Here is an 8,707-nt window from a genome sequence, read left to right as displayed (position 1 = left end):
CACTTTTAAACAATTAAACAGATGCTTCAAAAAAAATCATTCAGTTCAAGGATCGTGACATTATTTCATCAGATTTATATAATTCTAAAGTCTTAATCAATAGAATATTCTTTCATCATATCGAATTAAGTCTGATGTCTTCAATTAAGTGTTTAAACTTAAAGATAAGTCTAAAGGTCATTTGTAGATTTATTAATCATTTTAATAAGGCCAGGTATTGTAAGCAGGGTTTTAGTTTTCCTCAGATACACATATTATAGACTTTTAAAACAAAAGCAAAGTTGTGAAGGCTTATGATATGTGATCCGTGGTATCAGAACAAACTACTGTTTGATCTTAAATGAGCTTTAGTTTACAACGCTGCCACTCCAACCTCATCTAACCTATATGGTATATAAAGAAATGTTACATAAAAAATGAAATTAAAATAAAAATGATAAACAAGACAAAAAAAAAACTTTATGGTTCTTAAATTCTACGAAAAACTTTACAATAAAAACCTAGAATTATAAGTTTTAGAGATTTTTTGTCTTAAATTAGTATTATATAAACTGTACTAGCTCTTACTATTTATAAAACACTAGTCTTGTAATAGATTATATGGTATGTAAAATTAAAGGGAAAGGGCATATGTACTAAAGCTTATCCTTCTTTCAGGACCTTCTTCTACGACCCGTAAATCAATATTAATCAATGTTAATTAAAAAATTCCAAATTAATTAATTTTTATTAAAACTTATTAATATTATTTAATAAATAATGATGAATTTCGGTTAAAATTATTCAATACTAAATTTAATAATTATATATTTAACTATTTATATAACTATATAACAACTAATATTCTAATATGGTCATATATAACTTTCTATGCTCCAACAACTATTTATTATTTATAAATCTTAATTTAAATTTATGAACTTTTAACTTCCTAGTATTTATTTAACACAAACTATTTAGCAAAAAATGATAATTATTAAAAAAATGGAGAATTATGCATTGAATTATTGCTATATTATATATACATATTGGCATTATATCAGTACCCTAAAGATAACTATATACTATAATCAAAATATTGATGACAATTGAATATATTTCTTAATAACAATTTAAAGTTATTTAAACCACTGACCACCAATTAACCCATACAAAAATATAAAAATAAAAAATTAAAGTTAATAAGCAATTTTTAATTATTTAATATATTTAATATAGAATTTAATATAGAAAGTATTTAATATAGAATATAGAATTTATATTCTATTTAACATATTTAAAAAATACTATTTATTTAATATAGAAAGATATACGTTTATTTATTTATTTAATTTTATTATTTATTTATTATTTATTTTTATATATTATGTAAAAAAAAGAGATTAAAAAAAGAAAACAACGAAAATAAAATTATTAAAAAAAATTCTTTTAAATTTTTTTTTTAAATTTTCTAATAATAGACCGTCTACATTCATTCCTATTGTTTATTAATATATTATATATGAATTGAATACTGCATTAAATCATAATATCATATTTTTTTTGACTAATATATCTTCATCACAGTGCAGCAGATATCAAAAGCAGTATGTAAAATATATATTCTTCCGTTCAATTCAACATGACTTTCCGATTTACATGAAAACCAGAATTGAATTACTTAAATCAGCTAAAACTATCGCCCGCAAAAAGGCTTAAAGAAGGCTTTATGATTTTTACTAAAATCTAACTTAAAGCCTTGCATTCATAAAAGAAAAAAAAAAGTCAGAAAAATCTGCCGTTCCAAAAAGGATAAAAGATGGCTTTAGAATTTATACAAATTTCTAAATTTGAAAAAAAAATTAAATACTCAACATCTGTCGCCCGCAAAAGGGTTAAACATTAATAAAAAAAATCAAAACTGAAAAAAAAATTAATTATACAAAATTTTTCTTCCACAAAAGGGTTAAATATCATTTCTGCTCAATAAGAAAATCAGAATTAAGGATTTGAATTTATGAAAAAATTCAAAAATGAAAAAACGTCAATAAAAGTAAATGATTTTTAATTATAATTTTTTTAACATTCTATTGTAATTCAAGTTAAAGATTTAAGTAATGAAAATCACAAATATTTAATTTTTTATTCAAAATTCAACTAAATTTAATCGTTAAATAGCGAAGATCAGATATGACAAAAAGTTTGCTAAATTATTGAAAAAGCATAATTTTAATTATATTTACAACAAAATAAAAACTCAAGTATTATTTTTTTCTACTTATTTACACACAAATTAAATTATTTCTTTAGTCGCATTAAATTTAATCAAATCTTAAAAATTTCACGTAAAATTTTATATGAAAATTTCTTTCAACTGAAAATACGGCGTATATTTTGTGCCTCCAAATGACAAATTCATAATGAAATAAAACAGAGAAGAGCAGTTCTACAGGTTTAAATAAAGCAACGCCTTCTCCATAACAAACGACCATTTTGCTTAAAGGGGAAATATTGCCACTGTGCAGCACACAATATAGTTTTCTCTTTTCCCACTGCGCATAATCAAAATAACAACAAGCATTGAAGCAAAACAATATAACTGCGAAGGAGAAGAAACATACTTGAGTGAATCAATGATTTTATCTGCACACTCAATTATAAAAATGAGTGAAATTCATAAGAGTGCAATTAAGTGTGGTGAAAAACTATTTTAACCATTTAAGAAAACTCTTACCACACATAAATCACCAACACACAGACAGACCATGTGGCAGAAGGCAACAACAATTCAACGCAAAACACGATCAGTTAAGAAAGGCGGAGCTTCGTAAATTTATTTACACTGCATTGGAGATTTGTTGTGTGCATTCACACGACAAATGATAAGTGAGAATTGAGAAGGTGAGAAGAGAGCACAATACAGTTTTTGTTAATGCAATTTATGTTGTGAAATTATGAAGACAGAAAATTATTAAATATTTATTTATTTACTTTTTCTTTAATTGTTTTTTTTTTTTTTACTAAAAGTTAAAAGTGTTTATAAATAAAATTGATATAATAAAATATTTTTTGTTTGAAATAATACTATATAAATAAAAATATTTTTTTTCTTTTCAAATGAAAGCATTTTTGAATGAAAATTAAAATCTTTTAAGAAAAGTACTTTGTAGAATTTCTGGCGACTTGCTTTGAAGAATTTAAATGAATTCCGCATAAATGTTTTAACATAATTTATAAATACTTTCTCTTATTTTTTAAAATAATTTAATTTTTGTTTTGTTTTTTTCCATTTTCTTCAAAAAGTTGAATTTTAAAAAATTTAATTATTGAAGAAATTGCAAATAGCATAACATTTCGGTAGAATTTCTGGCGACTCCTCTTAGGAAATGAAATGGAAACATATTTTGAGATATGGTATGTGACAGACCCGTAGCTAGAAATTTATTTCGTGAGGGAAATTATTTTATTTTAGTGTGTAACAAAAATTTTAATTTATTTTTTAGCTTCTTAAACAGTCAATAATAATAAATGAAGGAATATATAAGTAAAGTACTTCGATTGAAAGAGTCGGTTCGGATATATTTTCGCATAAACTTGGTCTTAGCACTACATTTTCATTTAAGAATCATTTAAAATGCACTAAAACACACTAAGACACTGTATTTCAGGCAGAAATAATAGAGATTCCCTACGCAGCAGATTGGGTCCTATGCAACAAGATTCCCATTGTAAATATTGCAATCTTCTCTGACAGCCATGTTGCTATCAAATATCTAATAACCACTACAATAACATCCTTAAATATCTGACAATGTTGGGTTGCCCTTGACTAACTAACTAGGTGTGTCAGTGTTTAGCTCACTTATCGGACAGCTATATAACAGTAGATAAGACCAAATTAGGCACTCTGCTCTCTGACATTCACTAGGCGGATATTGGTATCTTACTTGTCAACTAAACAAAAATATAGGACTATAACTTAACAAAACGAACAAAATGAAAATTGATACATGAACTCTTCTGTCAGATTCCAAAATTGACCTGTTGCAATACCAATCAACTACTTCAATTAAAGCGTAATATACTTACTACTCTGGTGTCGGTACTGACACATCTCTGCTTACTAGGAAGATGTGCTATAAGATAAGATGTCCTCTATATGACTTTTGTTGTTTCTGTATATGAGGAAGAACCGGTACTTCAACTCATGTGTCAATCCTCAGCAATCGTCAGGGAAAATTAAAATTTTCGGTGTCTCTTACTGATTTGATAGAACTGTTATCCTACAAAGTTAGGGACTTAACCCAATTTATACACTTGTCAGGTGGATTTAATTTCACTTGATTACAGGAATCGAGTCTTACAGTATTGTTAATAAATTGAACAGATTGGACCTTTCAGAAACGTTTTTGATTTGGGTATGAACAACGCTAATGGGTCATAATTGATATCACAACGGGACATTATTTGAGCTCAAGTGAACTTTGGGCACAAGGTTGTCACTGTAATAGAACCTCACCAGTCCTTCGAATTATTGTATGCGGACTTTCAGATTCTCAATATCAATATGTATATATATATATTTATACAGAAGAGGCATTTGAAATGAGAGGCTATAAGTATTGTAGAGAACGTGAGATAATAAGATCCATCATGCATTTGGAGCCTCACGCAGAAGAATGCCAAAAGTATACCTATTATATATCTAATTAATATTTATTTATGTTAATTAAAGATATATTGAAAGTATATATTAAAGGTCACCTAAAAGTTGTAGTTCCCGTATATCATTTATGTTCGCGGGGCCACTGTTCTATATCTTACATCTGACAACGTTTTAAATTAATTTATTTATGCTTAAATTTACTTTTAAAAATTTTTGGAATGAATGTCTTTTTTTTTAATTATTTTTTAAATATTTCTTCGCGGTAGAATGTCTGGCGTCTTTTTGTGAAAACATATTTTTCCTACATAAAACAAAATTATTTAATATTTTTTACATATTTTTGGTGGAAAATGTTTTTTCTGTAGAAATTTTGTGACTAATAAAAATTTTTAAATATTTTTAAATTTAAATATTTTAAATTGTTTTTGTTTTTTACGCACCGAAAAATTTAAAAAATTTTTATACAGATTTTTTTAAGAACAAGAGCGATGAGAAAAAATAATTTAATTAATATATAAATAAATTTAATTGAAAAATTTTATTAAATATAAAAATAGAACAAATTAAAGCATTTAAGAAAAAAAATTATTTTAAACTTTTTAATGAACATCTGGCAACTTTAAATCGTAAAAGTAAAATAATTCATGCAAAATAAAATCCATTTAAAAATCCTTTTAAATAAATTTTTTATTTTTAAATAAAAATATTTAGCATTTCCGGTCAAATTGTTCAAATATTATTTTTAGTTTTTAATGAACTATTTTATTAACACGTTTATTTTTCATATGTGATTTTTTTTATGAATAAAGCAATACCGTTAATGAGAAATACAGGTAGGGCATCCGAATAATTGATGGAAACACCAGAGAACTACTGATATGAAGGTACTTGGTACCAACAACTAATAACAGCAATTCAATAATGTTGTTGTTGCTGTAGCCCTAGGAAACTTATAATCTCTTTTAAGAAGTGAACGACACTTGATCATGAAAATTGACGAGTGGCTTCGGAAGAGAAACATAGTCCTTCTGGAAACCGTAAGCGTAGAAGCGAGCTGGCTAAAGGAAGCTACAGAAATCAAATTCCCTCCTTTAAAGAATATCACCCTTCAAACTAGAAATGTTATTCATCGTAAATAGGTTCTTTGGAAGATTTTAACCCAATATACTATTAAAGTGGAGTTAAGAATTTAAAATAACTTTGGAAAAAGTATTTTAAGTAAAAAGAAGAAGTTTTAAAAATTTTCTTCAAATAAGAAGTTTTTTTATAAGTATATAAATATCTATTCATTATAATTGTATTATAAGAAAAGTAAATGGTAAACAATAATAAAATCGATGCAGAAATTTTTCTCAACAGCACCCCAAATGCCTTTTTGGCTATAGGCCTATTCGGAAGTAAAAGATTCTTTGTCTAAAACCTCAGTTTTATATAGCTTTTTCCATGGTATCACAAGAGGGTTACTTTTCTTTGTGCTAAAGTGGGCTGCGGTATACAAGGCCGTCACTCTAGCATAACTTATTATACAGATGATTTTTGTGATTAAATATGGTGCCTTTGGGAAGTAAAAGCTTTTTAAACTCTAGAGAAACTAGTAATTAGCTCTACATATTTTTCTGTACGGTAGATCGAAAGCATCGAAAGCCTCAGATTTGAACCCACTGAAACCACCTATTAAGAACTAGTTGAGATGATGTTAGCCAACAGACTGTGAAAGACTTCCGGCTGAAATTGTTTTCCAGTAATCAGGAAGTGATATATATGAAGCTTAATATGTAAAGTTCTAAATTAATTTAAGCGAGGAGTGAGCACATAATATACGTTAATTACGGGTAATAATAAGTATTTACAGAAGGTTAAAATTCTTTAAGAGTTTACTCTATGTCCGCGTATGAACAAAGAAATTATGTGTGGGGTGTGATACACTTCGTAAATAACATATAGAGAGCAAGGGATTAGAGAAACCTATGGGAAAGACCTTAGAGAAGATCAGTGGGAAGTTCTCTCCTGAGCTTATTTTATTGTAACAAAATAAAATGGGCTTCAAATCGAAAATTTTTTCCGTTTTAGTATTTATTCCAGTTCAATTAATAAACAACATGTCACTCAGGTTCCAACTGATATATCAGTTTTATGCAATTTTCGGTTCACAGTTCAGTTTCGGTTAGAAGCTTTGATGTATAAAATATATATTTTATTTTTTTTTTGTGTAAAATCTATGTATAAGTTAGTATCGATTCCAAGTCCTGATATATAGCATGCCGATCTATATTTTCTTGTAAGTGCTATGTGAATTAGTCTCGATTCGAAGCCCTAATAGATATTATAACATATATATACAAATTTTTTCTTATGAAACCCATATAAATTGAAGAGTACTATAATTATCATCCATTCACTTAAATTTTTTAATTTAATTATCTCATTTAATTCTTTCGTAGGTGAAGACTGATTGTTTTTCAAAGTAAATACTTGTAAATTGTTTACATATTTCAACCTTAAGGCAACTTTACACAATCTCTCGATTTGGCGAATCGGGCATGGCGCCCACTTCCTTCAACTTAATTGGAAGCGAGAAATCGGACCATTTAGCAAAAATTCGCATAATTTCATGCCTTTTTCTGGTTTTACTGCGAATGCAACGCCCAAAATCGCGTAATTAATTGTGACGTGCAGGAGTTGCCCAAATGCCCAAATTCACAGGCATGTGGCATGTTGCATGTTGCATGTGCAATTCCTCCAAATGTATCTCAAATGAATTAAGAAATTTGCAAAACAACGAAAATAATTCAAGTAACAATCATAAAGTGTACAGCTGTGCACTTCTTGAGGAAAAACTGCCATTGCCATCGCTGCCTTTGGTAATTTTTCACATTTTTATATCTCGAACTGCAAATGTTGCGTGAATTTTGTGGTTCTAGAGAGCGAAAATCTTGCCTTTAATGATTTTTTACAAAAACATAAAATAAAAGCAATAAGTTGGAATTTCAATACGCAATTGTTTATAAATAAAATTGTTTAACTCAAAGATCTGAATTAGATTTGAATTATATGCACAATTAAACAAATATTTTGCAGGAATTTTTGAAATAATTTCCACGCCATAAACTAATTTTTTTTGTAAAAGACTGCATTTTTAGAAAATGCAATAAATTAATTTGAGTATTAATAAAATAGAAGATAATCACAAAAAATTAAAAAAAAACGCGGTCTCGATGGGAGACGCGTTTTATTTTTCAATTCTATATCCTCGGGTATACATCCATGAATAGCTCTAAATTACTTTCATATAACTGTTATATATTATTGACCTCATTTGAGTTAAAAAACAAAGTAACAATATTAAATTATTATTAAAAAAATTCAAAAGATCAGCATCCATCCACATTCTCTTATAAGAAAATACTAGATGCTCAATAAGTTTGTGAAACGGTAACTAAAATAAGGACTTCTAGTTGTGAGAATATTCTTTTCCAATAGCTATAGCCTCTAATAATTTTGCGCAGAATAATTTTTTGGGCTATAAAAAGAAGGTCCAGATGTCTAGAAGTCAGAGGTAGTTAAATATTAGGAAGAGGTAGCTATTCCAATGTCTTATGCCATGTTTCATAATTATTAAATCTTATAATTTAAATATTTGTTTTTTAGTTAGACATTACATATAAAAACTAAAAGTATCTATTTTAATTGACACAATATATATTTATACCTAAGAGTTGGTTGTAGTGGGTAAATGTCCGATTCAGGCCTATCAATATTTTCTACCTAACGCAAAAAATACTAATAAACTAACTAATATGATTAAAAATTAAATGTTATTAATTAGAAAAAGAAATCCCACTTTAATTAAATAATTTTAACATTTTAAGCTTTGTAAGCAGGTATATGGTCTTTATAAAAACATACCTTCCATAGAACTTCTTTCTTTTCTCCAAATTTTTCACATTCACTTTAGTCGAGAATGTTATAATAACAAATTGAGTCTTAATTAATTAAATATTTATATTAATATAGATATTTATTAATCTAACTTAGTATAGTTTAAATTATAAATAATAAAAA

Source organism: Teleopsis dalmanni, chromosome 1 (genome assembly GCF_002237135.1).
Source record: "Teleopsis dalmanni isolate 2A chromosome 1, ASM223713v2, whole genome shotgun sequence".
NCBI lineage: Eukaryota > Metazoa > Arthropoda > Insecta > Diptera > Diopsidae > Teleopsis > Teleopsis dalmanni.
The sequence above is the reverse complement of the archived record's forward strand: the minus strand, read 5'-3'. Positions refer to the sequence as shown.